Raw genomic sequence first — 13,697 nt, forward strand, 5'->3', positions numbered from 1 at the left:
AGTTGATAAAGTTTCTCTTCACTTTCTTGCTCTTCTGAATGTGTCTCTTTTGTTTTCCCTCAGCCTGGCTTCACAGCTTCATGTGTATGGCTGGGAACAATCCATATATTGCATGCCCTCCTTGCTTTGAAACTTCCGTTTTAACAATGTGACATTTCAATTCCCCATGCTTCCTCTTTCCATCCTCCCTGACAAAGACATTGTCTAGTAAGTGCTGTATTAGGAGTGGTTTCCTGCTGTAGACATGTAGACTAGCAAATGATTTCAGATTGTCTGCACATATCACACTGAGCGTGGCACTCCTGAGAAGCTCCTTGCCAACCTGAATTGGATTAGAACAAGAAAATTGTGAATATTTCACCGACACTGCTTGATACCAAAGCTAAATAGCAAATTAACGTTACTTAGCATTGTGCATGAGCTAAAGAAATCCTCTTAGATTGTATTTATTTTTGATGCACACAATAAGATGGATGTAAAACACAGATGTAAAGATCAAATTGTGCCATTTAAAACAGTAAAAAAAATCAGAGGAGCATTTTTAGTTGTGGTCCATGAGGATTAAAAATAACCATATTGTTAAGTGAATGTGCTTAAGCTGTGTTAGGTTAACCTCAGAAATCAGAGAAAATATGCTTTATTTCTTGAACGCGAATATGTGTTTTTTTCCTGCTGCCTAGTTTGAATTCACTGCCAGCCTTTAGATTACTCTTTTTGCTTTCTGCTACCAAGGGAAAAAATAATTTGTATAGCGTCACCCGCACCCTCAGGATATTTTAAACAGATGGATTCCCCTTTTGAGTCACAGTTGTCGGGGCGAACATGGCATCCAATTTGCACAATCCCAATTCCTGCAAGCATGATGCACACGATGTGTAAGTAAAGAGCCGCAAGAGTACAAGGGTGTCGGTGCCATGCCTCGCCTGAAAGGTGTCATTTCCAACAGTGCGACACTCATTCAGTTCTGCAATGAAATGTCAGTCAGTTTAAATCATCTGCTCAAATCTCAGGAGTGGGACACAGACGTGCTTGAACGAGATGATGGCTTTACCTTTTAAAAAGGCAGCTTATATTCCGAAACTGGATCAGTCAGGAAGAAAATTGTTAATGTTCTTTAAATTATACGCAGTTAAGAAAACGTAAAGATTTGGGCTGGAATTTGGAGACAAAGGCCAGAACCTTACTCTTCTCCCAAGGTGGAGATGGGGGAGAAGGAGGGGGTGGGTGCGGGCAGAGCTGCAGCATAAAATTACTTGGATGGGATTCCCTTCAGGACCCCACCCACCCTGATCCAGACATAATTTTATGGTGGGGTGGGGAGGGCCTCAGGCGGACAATTCACCCTCTCCCCAGTGATCCATCCAGCCTCAGGTTTTAGGCTGGCGGGCGTAGGTCAGAGCAGGGTGGTAAACTGAAAATTAAATACATCTCCATCTCCGGCAGGAAGTGGGATGCTTCTCAATATAGAGGCCCCTTCAGATTTGGGATGACTTCTCCTCTGGCACTTGGGTGCTCCAGCCCTCCCTCCCTCCCCCTGCCAGTCTACTGCCCAACACCAAGATCGCATCCCCTCCATCCTCCCCATCGACCCCTCATTGTATTCACTACGCTCCCAACCCTGGGACCAACTCAAGTGTGGTCCAGGGCCCTGGGCTGAGACAATGTTCTGCAATACCTTTACTCATCACTACAGCACTGTGCCCAGACAGACTGGAGAACTTTCAGCCACTCAGATTGTTCAACAACTCTCCAAGATGGGACTTCGTCCCAAGGGTAGATGGAAGTACGGCCTACTACCAATCAATGCTCAAGTGAATGTGAAATGGCAGTAGGCCATGGCAACACTCAGGGTGAAGCGTGCTCAAAATTCATGGCCAAAATTCAGGGGGGGCATGGTGACAGAGTGGTTAGCACTATTACCTCACAGCACCAGAGATCTGAGTTCAATTCTGGCCTTGTGTGACTGTGTGGATTTTGCATGTTCTTCAATGTTGGTATCCCCATGCCATTTGTCAATCTCACCTCTACCCTTCTCAAGGTCATGTAGACACTTGCTTACCAGGACTTGTCCCCCAATCCCAAATACCTATCCAGACTTTTCAACTGCTGAGTCAGTAGAGACTCAATGGGCTGAATGGCCTCCTTCTGCACTGTAGGGATTCTATGCTTCTATGGACATACAGGAACCATGCTTCTTGTGAATGTTACTGTGACTTGTATCTTACAGTACCATGGTTCAACCTGTTGAGAACCAAATACCTTAGGGGACTGACCACGCCTTACACATCATTCTGCCATGATCGTCACTGCCCAGAGGGGCTCTCCTGCCCAATGCCAGAGTCACGACATAAACTGCCATACCGTGGGCTGAACAGCCCCAGGGAATGTGCCCATTAGTTTCACTCTTCCATGGACGGTCTTTTATCTCCTGCTTGGAGACAGTCTTTCACAAGTCCACTCTGTTCATTGACCATGCCCTAATCCTGTCTGAGCGTTCAACCAGGACAGGACACCAGTCCATTGCAGGGTATACACTCACACTCGCAGACAATTTGAGGGACTACCTGTCTGTGTGGAGTTTGCACATTCTCCCCATGTCTGCATGGGTTTCCTTCAGATTCTCCAGTTTCCTCCCACAGTCCAAAGGTGTGCAGGTTAGGTGTATTGGCCCTGCTAAATTTTCCCTCAATGTATGCAAACAGGTGCCAGAATGTGGCAACTAGGGGATTTTCAAAGTAACTTCATTGCAGTGTTAATGTAAGCCTGCTTGGGACTAATAAATAAACTCTACTTACTTACCAAGGCCAATTGACCTAATCTGCACACCTTTGGACCACAGGGGAAAACTGGAGCATCTGCTGAAAACCCATATAAACACGGGGAGATTATGCAAACTCCACACAGAGCCCAGAATTGAATCCGGGCTCCTGGAGCTGTGAAGCAGCAGTGCTAACCACTGTGCCACCGTGATGCCCCTTAATGCATGATACATTCTTATAAACTGCCTCTCTTTATTCTAATAGAGAGGTTAATCTGAATAAATAATTTAATGACTCAATTAAAATAACGGAGAAAAATTTGACAAAGGGATCTTAAGGATTCATAGAATAATATTAGCGATAATAACTTGTGGCTTAAAGTCACACCTTTAAGGTTATATTCTGAAAGCAGCATATACATGAATAATTATATCAACTGAAACTTTACTTATCTTCTGGCTCAAAGGCCTCTATCCTGAATAAATTAGAGAATATTAAATTTTCAGATCCTCTGGGATGTGCTTCCTTTAAGCGCAGTCACTATGTTTTCTATTATCATTATTCAACATTGACAATCAGAGCAAATCAAAAACCAATCTACCACATTTCTACCTCTCTATGGTTCTGCGTACAGGCAAACTCTGTTTCTCTCTCCACTGACGCCGCCAGACCTGTTCAATTTATCCAGCATTTTCTACCTCTATTTCAGATTTCCGTATTTTGCTTTTAATCAGATCAAAAACCAATCCTTTGTTGAGACGTTTTCTCAGTCAGTGTAAAAGTCCTTTAGGGAAGGAAATATGCCACCCTTGCCTGATCTGTCCTACATGTGACTCCAGAGCTACAGCAATGTGGTTGACTCTCAATTCCCCTCAGGCAACCAGGGATGGGCAATAAATGCTGGTCAGCCAGCCACGCTATGTCCCACGAATTAATGAAAAAACATGTATAAAGTGCACAGATGAAATCTCCTCCCAGTTTGGCTCCAGCCATGTCCTAATAAGCTGGAGCCGCTGAAACAAAATGAGTATACAATGAATTGGTTGTACCTCGGATGCTCCATTTGGCTAGAAGGAAGGATATACGACTATAATCTGGAAGGGAGGGAAGGCATGCTACCGGAACATGAACTGAACTGATACCTGTCAATCCAAACAAAATACCATTCATGGTGAACGCTAAGGAAATATGAGACAATTTTATTCTCTTCACAAATAATCAGATATGAGGAAAAATTATAAGTCTGCACATCGGTCCTGAGTTTTCTGGACTCCAGCCATAGCAGCAGGATTCCCTGGGAAAAGGCAAAGTGCTAGATAGGTTCAGGCTCATATATTGCTCTCCTTTCCCCATGGCAGGTAGAGAGGCTCTGGCTATTTTTAGCCGCAGAGCACAGACATATCCTGGCAATGCATTCCAAGCGTCCCCATGTTAATTAGGCATTGTGGTGATTGTCCCTTTAAAGGCAACATGGCAGGATCAGGGTCACCTGACCTGGGTGACCAATCAGGAGTGGGAAATCTCTCCTGGAGGAGGAGTTCCTCTAGGCAGAGGTGTTTTAGATTTGGCTGCAAAAATGCTGCTGGCTTTTAACATCATTAAATAAATTCCTTTGTGATGAAGTTTCTGAAAGTGCAGTATTACAAGCACAATCTTGCAAGTTGGATATACTCAGGTCTGGTCATCACTGGAGGGCAACAATAGACAGGTTTGTACATATATTTAGCAGCTTCACAGCACAGGTCTGAATGTCCAACGTGTATCCAAATACTGAGAAAGATTCAAACACACTGAAGCAACTGAAATTAACAATATGAACACAGGAGCAGGAGTAAGCAGATCTGTATAGGCCTGTGTAGAAAAACATAATAGAACAATAATTGCCAAATGTGTTCAGGATACTGAGTAGCTTTTATAAACTAATTGAATTAAATGGTTGTCTTAAATATCTCAACAAATTGAGGTTAATATTCAATTTTTTCTTGCAATTGTGATGATGTACTCAGTTTACATATTGCCAATATTAAAACAAATCCTGACATCACATCTTCTAAAGACTGCATACCAAAGAATATTGTAATGAGTTAGGCAGAAGCTACAACTCATGATAAGCAGTAATGGTCCACGAAGAAGGAAAAGGGTAATCATAAAATCTTTTTGAGGGATTGTCTCCTTTGGTCTTTGATTGGTAACCAATAGGGAATCACTGTTCTTCAGGTAACCTGCATAAGGTCAATGGAAAAGGAGATCATTATGAATACACAGATGATATCCCGACCGTTTCCACAGTGTTCGCGAGCACATCAAAGTGAAGGTAAGACATGTAGAGACTCTGTAATTACAGATCCAACTATATACATGGAAACATACCAAATATTTGTATATTGCAAAACTGCATATGAAGTCGCAATTTCTGATGACTAAGATGACATTTCTTAAAATGACTGTACAAATGGTTACAGAACATATATGGAATACTTCCAAATAAAGTCCAAACGAAAACAACAGACAGTTTTATGGTGAGCTTATGGCATTGAATTTACCAAAGGGAAGGTATTATCGTAACTGACTGAAGCAATTATCGCTAGGTCAATAAAAGGGTAACTAAACTGGGTTGAGAACTGGTTTGCCGTTCTTGGAGATTTAGGGCTGGATTTTGTTTTTAAAAGCTGCCTCTTAGTGAGATGGGGTGCTGGGGGGTGAGGGACATGATGTGGAGATGCCGGCATTGGACCGGGGTGAGCACAGGATGTCCTGTTGGATTTTAATCTGGTGTGGGGTGAGGGAATGTGAGGGGTCATTTTGGAATTATACAACAAGTGAATGGACTCACCACACAAACTCACCCAAAAAGTCACCACTAAAATATGGCTCAATGGAGATTTCCCATCCAGAGAAAGTGGGTTCTTTGTTAATTGCACCTGAATAAATCATGTGACTTGTTGAAAATGTTATTTTTAGGCAATGTTTTGCACTCAGAGATCTGGTGAACAGAACTTGTTACTTTTGTGGTCATTTTCTTCAGTAACTGCCAGGAAGCAGTAAGTGTCACTTTAATCTTGGGTGATCAGTTTTGCAAAATTAAAATGTATTTGTGAGCCCAATTCTTGGCAGGATTCTGGCTATTCGTTTTGTGAAACCTTTGTAATATTAAGTAGAACTGGTTAGCCCAACTGAGATGGCACTTCGAGATCCTAGATATTTCAATCTCTTCACGTATATCTCAATTTCTATAAACAAGAGATGGTTTCTATGGTTCTGTGGAGTTGAGAATGATAGGAAGTCTCCTTTCTCCTTCATGTATTTAGCAATTTTAACTTTAGAGTATTAGTTACTATTAAGCAGGAACATCATGTGAAATAATTGAATGGCTCATACAGAAAAAGACAGACAAAAGGAAACATTTTGGATTACAAATCCACAGCAGTCTACCTGTCAAGAATCAAGTATTAATCGCATATTAGAAAGCTCCAAAGCTATTTCTCCCATGAATAATAAATGAAGACATGTTCATTATTCACACCTCTGTGCTTTGAAATGTGGTGTACTGCTTTTTGGTATAGCCATTTAATTTTAATCCCATTAATTTAATACATTTAATTGAAGAATTATACAAGGAAAACATTGAATTCGTTTCTCATGGTGCTCCAATTTCTCACTGAATTCTGACACGGCTTTCTTATTCAAACAGCTTCTGCAAGTGAAATAAATCTCTTGTGTGAAACTCACATCAATATTTTGATGCCCTTGAAGGCTTAGAGTTGCTTTGAAAAGTTGCCTGTCCATGAGGTGGGGTGCCTGGAGTCGGGCTGAGGGAATGTGAGGGGTCGTTCTGGAATTGAATCACAAATGAACGGACTCAACCACACAAACGCACCCAAAAGCGTCACCACTGAAATGTGGTTTAACGGAGATTTCCCTGAGCCTTGTGAATTGGGTCAGGTGGGAATGTGGAGAGTGAAATAGCTGCAGGACCCTCGGTGTTGGCAGGGCTGTGTTCCCCGCTGACTCTTCACCCAGTGGGAAGGGAAACCTTACCATCTGAAATATTCAGGCCCTGTGATGTGGGTGACCAATGATATTCAATGATGGAAGCTCGTCCACCCCACACAGGCTGGTGTAGTTGGGACACAGGGCTTTCTTCAGTCTACGTAAGCAAGGAAAGAATGAGCTTGCATTTGCATATCGCCCTTCACGCCTCAGAATGGCTACAACTCTTTCAGCCAAGGATATCATTCTGAAGTGTAGTGACTGTTCTTCTGCAGTAAATCAGGAGCAAATTGGTACACACTAACGTCTCAAAGCAGCTATGAGATAATGATCAGTTGCTGGAAAGTTTGGGAGAAGGGGGACTAATAACTCTGTCTCCAATCTCCCATCACCTCAGTGCTTTTGGCTTTCCCATCCACTGGAGGTAGACATACAGAAATAGAAACAGTTTGGCTGGATTCTTGTGGCCTGTAACCTGTATCACTGAGATGCAGCAGGATGGGAAATGGGGGCTGGCACGATGGATGGTAGGTAAACACTGGCAGCCTATTCTAAATGCAGCAGTTTGACAGTAAGCATCCCCAGTGTTGTGAACATTTGAACATGATTGGCTGGATTTTCACTCGCAGGTCAGAGCGCAAACTCAGCACAGTTCCCAGCTCTGCAAAATCCGATCAGGGAGAAGGTGGATTCTCGATTGAGTTGGTAGGGTTTCCTGGGATTCAGACCAGGTGACCCCAGAACCAGTGCAGTGGATGCCATGTACAGGGGTGAGCTGGGTGGAAAAAACTGTATAACTTTTATAAATTCCTTCTGTTACTCCCCTCACACTCTACCCGTGCCCCGTCGATGCCAACCCATGATGACAAATGCCCCACCACTCTCAATGGCCCATTTTATCTTCTGTATGAACTTATGTCCTTTTTCCCACCCACAGGACCCCACATATCATCCCTGCAATCATGTTCCCTGTAATGTCCTAACTATGTTCAAGGTTTGGGATTTTAAACAAAATAGTGTGGTGTACGCTTAGATTCAAACTGACAACAACAGATTTATTCCAGGACCTCTTGCCTGTACAGATAACAAAGTGAAAGTAGAACAGCAGCCTCTGCACTGTTCTAGTGACATCACCATCAGCTCTTAAAGCAGTCATGCAACCATTTAAATATATAATATCCTTCCCTCTTTACTACTATAGTCATAACAACAAATCACTATGATGTTATACATAGAATCATACACTCTAATATGTCATTAATTATTATATGAAATCAATAAGAAAGTTGAAAGGGAAGACACCTATTCTTTCTCGGTTAAAGACGATGTTCTGGAATTTGGCTCCTTGATTCTAGAAGTACGATTTGGAACTTCAGTAGACATACGAGCCATGATCGATTGGTGGAGCAGACTCGATGGGCCAAACAGCCTAATCCTGCTCCTATATCTTATGACCATTCTTCTCTTGGAATTTAGTTTGCACCATTCTCATGTGGTATGGTAATTAAGACACAATCATCAGGCAACTCAGATTCAACTATGTCTTCCATCATAGTACTCACAACACTGATGACTAAATAAATTTCTACTTCTGGAGGTGATTCCGAGAAATCATTTCAAGATGACAATTGGTCAGCATGGTGTCGCAAATCGAGTTCATCTTCAGTCTGAACCATATAAGAAATTGAACCTGTTTTTACTAAAGCTATGACTGAGATCCATGTTTCACTTGTGGCACAATTATGCACTAACACTCAATCTCCTTGTGGAAATGAGTGTTGTTTTGCCCTCACATCTTGTCTGGCAACTAGAGTTTGTTCTTGATGCCCTACTATCTCTGAAGTTTCTGGGGGTAACAATAAATCCAATGTAGTTCTCAACTTTCTCTTTAAGGGTAATAATGCAGGTGAACTTTGGCTAGCTGCATGAGTAGATTTTCTATGAGATGTCAACAAGCTATTCACTCAATGTAATAAGAAACCTTGCTCTCTTGAAGCTTTTGAAGAATGTTTCAAGGATTGTACAAATCTTTCAGCTAATCCTTTGAGTTGATGGATGGCAAAGTGTGGACTTTATGTGCTGAATGCCATCTAATTTGCGATAACCCTCAAACCCTTGTGAAGTACATTGTGAACCATTATCAGCAACAATCTGTTCTGGTTCATCAAATCTTGCAAAAACTGTGCCAAGTTGGGTAATGGTTTATTCAGTTGGAGTAGATCTCATGATAAAACTTCATGCCACTTTGGGTGTGCATCAACTATAGAACATAGAACACTACAGCACAAACAGGCCCTTCGGCCCACAAGTTGCGCCGATCACATCAACACCTACCAATCCGTAGACCTATCTATACCTCCCAATCCCACTAAATCCCATATACTCATCCAGAAGTCTTTTAAAAGACCCCAGCGAGTTCACCTCCACCACCACTGACGGCAGCCGATTCCATTCACTCACCACCCTCTGAGTGAAAAACTTACCCCTAACATCACTTCTGTACTTGCCTCCCCGCACCTTAAATCTGTGTCCTCTTAATCTATGACTAGGAACATGTAACGCTCCAAAAAACCCCAGCAAATCCCACCATGGCAGATGATGAGATTTTAATTCAGTGAAATTGGGGATTAAAAGGTTAAATGATGCTGTCAATAGTTGAAAAAAAAGAGGTCCGCGAATATTCTTTAGGAAAGGAACTCTGCCATTTTAGCAAACCCACAGCAATGTGACTGAGTCTCTGAAATGGCCTAGCAAACCATTCAGTTCAAGTGAAATTAGGGATCACCAATATGTGTTGTCTATCCCTAACTGCACTTGAACTGGCCCTGCCACTGACACCCACATCCTGTGAATGAATAGAAAAGTCCTAAAAGATACCTTACTTCTCCAACCTAATCTAGGAAGTTCTGATTTATTCCTACTGGGCCTCATCTATACGCATTACGGAAGCAATTGTCCCAAAAGTGCTGAATTGGTGGGAAAATTGTTCTAGATCATGACTGTTTTCTCAGTTCAACTTCTCACCTGAATCTCCCCACTCTTCGTATTATAAAGGTCACAATCGTGAATCTCATTAAAAACCCGGGGGGAGCGGGGCCTATTCGCGCCAGAGTCTGAGAACTCTGCACATGCACAGTGGTCCCAATCTGTCAGTCTCCCTGTTTGCTGGCCAGTTTGATCACTGGCTAACCCAAGACCCCCACAGTGCAGCCCCTCCAGCTCCCCTCCCCCACGGCCCCCACAATAATTCCCAGGCCAGCCCTAAACCCGCCTACCCCAGAGTGCCCCAATGCACTGCCCCCCTCCCTCAGCAGACACTCCTCCCCCTACCCCCGCTGACCCCTCTGGGGTCAGACACCAGACCCCCCTGGAGGCAGCCCCCCCCCCCCCCCCCCCCGGCAGATCACTACACACCCTCCAGCCCATCCAAATCACTACCCTCCCTCCATCCCAGACCAATCGCCATGCAGAGTGGCAGCGGGATCCCCTCTACCCCCACCGATCACCCCTAGGCTCTGCCCACAGTAGGCCCCACCCCATTGCCACTACCCAATGCCTGATGGGCAGTACCAAGCTGCCCCCTGGCCATGGACACTTTGCTGGCACTGCCAGAGTGGCCGTGCCCAAGGGGCACCACCCCCCCAGCCACCTGACCCCCTGGGGGGCCCTGATTTCACCCCCTTCATTCCGACAGGATCTCCCACTAGTTCCCCGAATGTGGGAAGCTACTCTAAACCCCACCGGAATTTAGTCCTCCTGGTGAGATGAGAGATTCAATCGGGACCAGCAAGTTCTCACTAACGAAATGTAAAACATATTTAAAATACATTAAAAAAAGATTCAAATGACCTATCTGACTTTCAGCCTGTTTCCAGTGTGGTCTGATCTCAGACTGTTCTCCAGCTCTGGGAGATGCGCATGCACAAATCCCGGAACAAGGCCGGCGACGTGCATCTTCCTGCCCGATCTGCCAGAGAAGTTGAAGCTCGGGATGGGAGAATCACCCCCTACGTTTCAGACGCCTCTCACACAAGTGGCAGTTTCTGATTCCATTGGGCTGCATGAAATAGGCAGGTGCTATTTTTCTTCATGTCGCCACAAAAACGATAGGTGCCGTGTTTGGGGGCTGGACTTCCGATTCAGGCCTCGTCTGACATGATGGAGAGGCTCTCGGTCGTTGTGAGAATGCAGGACGACAGGACTTTCTGAAACCTGTCAGATTTCCCAAGGAAAATCTAGTCCCTGTGCCTTGACCTAAAATCCTTGCTCCCGTCTGTATGCCCCAGTGCACCGCTCCACTTTGGCTGGTGTAGCAGCAGGTTCTAATGTGACCTGATCTATACAGTTGTTGCATAAGGGCACTATTGTGGTGTGTTCATCTATAAATATTCTGTACTTTCCTCTTGCAGTGGCACAGCAAGTCAGTTATGTCTTTCTTTCTTGCCAGTGATTTGAAATGCGAAGGTAATGTCACTAATCCTGTTCTCCCACTGGGGAGATTTGTTCAGAGGGACTGTATGTCAGCAATGTTACACTGCTGGAGTCAGATCTCCAACCCAAAAGCTGCTTTCATACAGCTTCCTGCTGGCAGAGTGATTTTGGTGAATATACTCTAATATATAGCTCTTCCTTATCATCAACATTCTGCTTCAGCTTGATGTTGTACAGACTTTTGTTTTTATTGATTTGCTTGTATCCTCCGTCCCTAGATTTCTCTGGTAGCGTCTTTGTACTTTGTTTTGTGCCCAAAGTATGGGAACACTAGGTAGCAATGACCTTCTGAGTACAGACCACTTTTCCTGCCCCTGCTTGGAAAGTGGTGGATGTGGAGAGAACTATCAATTACTCTACTGTAGCCAAATGCACAAAGCTGTGCTGCGAAGCCCAAGCATCAGGACTAAAAAATAATATAGTCCATAAAAGCAGCGCATGATTAAAAACAGAAGTGCACCCCACCCCGAGCTGAAAGAAATGAAGATGGGACTTTGCAGCTTGGAAGAAGTTCAGTGAGGACTTTGATACAAAGGCTGGAGAAGTAGATTTCTGCTACATTTCAATGAGTTCCCCTGTAGACCATTCACACTCCTGCTTCCTCTCTGAAGGGTAATGATTCTGTCAAGTGTTGGTACAGCTCTGGAGGTAGTTAATGAGTTATGATCTGGAAAGACGTGTCCAACAGCAGTTCATCAAGTAGCCAGCAGGGAAAGACAGTCAAGGAGAGATTTGAATTCTAATTTTAAACTTGGATAGGCAAGGGCCAAAACAGTTGGTGAATCATTTTACAAAGATAAAGGAAATCCAATGTTGTTACTGTCTGTGTTTCTGAGTATGTACAATTCTTTGAAGGACATTATTCCTAAAAGAATTTTTAAAAAGTGTACGGCGGGGGGCACAGATGTGCATAGATAAGAGACGTTTGGCCTGACATTCAGCAAGACTAGAAACTGGGGGTGTGGATTCTGATATATGATTAACCCAAGCATATTCCTGCCACAGAGGGAACACACAAATGTTTGTGCTGTCCGCTCTTTACCATGATTAGAGCGTGCAACCACTGCTAAGCACATCTCACAAGATGCACCATCAGCAGAAACTGGTACCATGCTAGACTGTCCTGCACCATTTCCAGTTAGCCCACATCTCTTAAAGGATTTTAAATGGAGCAGGTATCCTAAGTGGTTGGGGAAGAGTGTCCATGCAGGACACTCTAAATAATGGTGCAACCGGGAAGAGATCACACCCTAAGCTGCTCCAATGTGGCATTGGGGTAGGCCAAGACCACAGGAAACTACAAAGGGTGGTGAACGAAGCCCGGTCCATCACTCAAACCAGCCTCCCATCCATTGTCACTATCTACATTTCTCACTGCCTCGAAAAAGCAGTCAGCATAATCAAGGACCTCACGCATCCTGACATTCTCTCTTCCACCTTCTTCTGTCGGGAAAATGATACAAAAGTCTGAGGACACGTCTCAACTGACTCAAGAACAGCTTCTTCCTTGCTGCCATCAGACTTTTGAATAGACCTACCTTGCATTAAGTTGATCTTTCTCTACACCCTAGCTATGACTGTGGGAGGGATGGTGTAGGAGTGATCAGCCACAAAGGCTGGCTATAGCTGGAGGATGCACATGCACAATGGTGCTCTCTGCTGCTATCAGCTGGCTTTCAAGCAATTTATGCTCCACACATTCCTCTGCTGGCGGAAATCAAGTTTGGCTTGATATTTTTTTGTCAAAGTCAGGTAAGGTTCAATTTTTAAGTCATCTAAAAAAGTGATGTGAATTTCTCCAGTTTTCATACTCATTTGGCACTTTTGTTTTGGTAAGACCTTTTCTGAAAGGTTTTGCTTCCAGAATTGTGATCATTTTCAGATGTATTAGTCAGTCAGCATCGATTTTCACATCATGGGTCAGTTTTGTCCAGTGTGAGTATTATATATATCAGACATTTAAAAGAATTATATCTCTTTGATATAAATACAGTGAGAGCAGGGAGAAATCTGAAAGTTGTTGAACAGGTGGACAAAACTTTCAGAGAAATTACCAAAGGCTCAGGCTAGCTGCTACAGTGAGGTATTAGATGCCAAAAGCAATGGGAGAGATATTTCGAAGGTAGGAATGAACATGTGACACGCACAGATATGATGAGGTATAGTGAGGGCATGGAAAACCGGCCTTATAGATGTGGTAAAGTGTAGTGAGGGATATAAATAATAGGCTCTATAAATATGGTAAGGTGTACTGAGGGGCATGGATAATAGGCCATACAGATATGGTAAGGTATAGTGGGGGATATGGATTACAGGCCGTACAGATATGGTAAGGTATAGTGGGGGATATGGATTACAGGCCATACAGATATGGTAAGGTATAGTGGGGGATATGGATTACAGGCCATATAAATGTGATGCAGTGTAGTGAAGGGCATGAATAGAAACCATGCAAAG

General features: G+C 43.6%; 1 long non-coding RNA gene across 2 annotated transcripts in view; it reads left to right on the plus strand.

The window, feature by feature from the left end:
* The first annotated feature begins 4,292 nt into the window (after nt 1-4,292).
* Nucleotides 4,293-13,697, plus strand: part of LOC145355574 (uncharacterized) — a 66,100-nt gene continuing 56,695 nt past the window's right edge. For both annotated transcript variants that reach the window (XR_013889009.1, XR_013889010.1), the window contains exons 1-2: nt 4,293-4,467; nt 4,977-5,073. This is a non-coding gene — a long non-coding RNA (uncharacterized LOC145355574). The remainder of the gene's footprint in view (nt 4,468-4,976; nt 5,074-13,697) is intronic.

This window comes from Carcharhinus amblyrhynchos, chromosome 19, assembly GCF_965287045.1.
Source record: "Carcharhinus amblyrhynchos chromosome 19, sCarAmb.v2.hapA, whole genome shotgun sequence".
Taxonomy (NCBI): domain Eukaryota; kingdom Metazoa; phylum Chordata; class Chondrichthyes; order Carcharhiniformes; family Carcharhinidae; genus Carcharhinus; species Carcharhinus amblyrhynchos.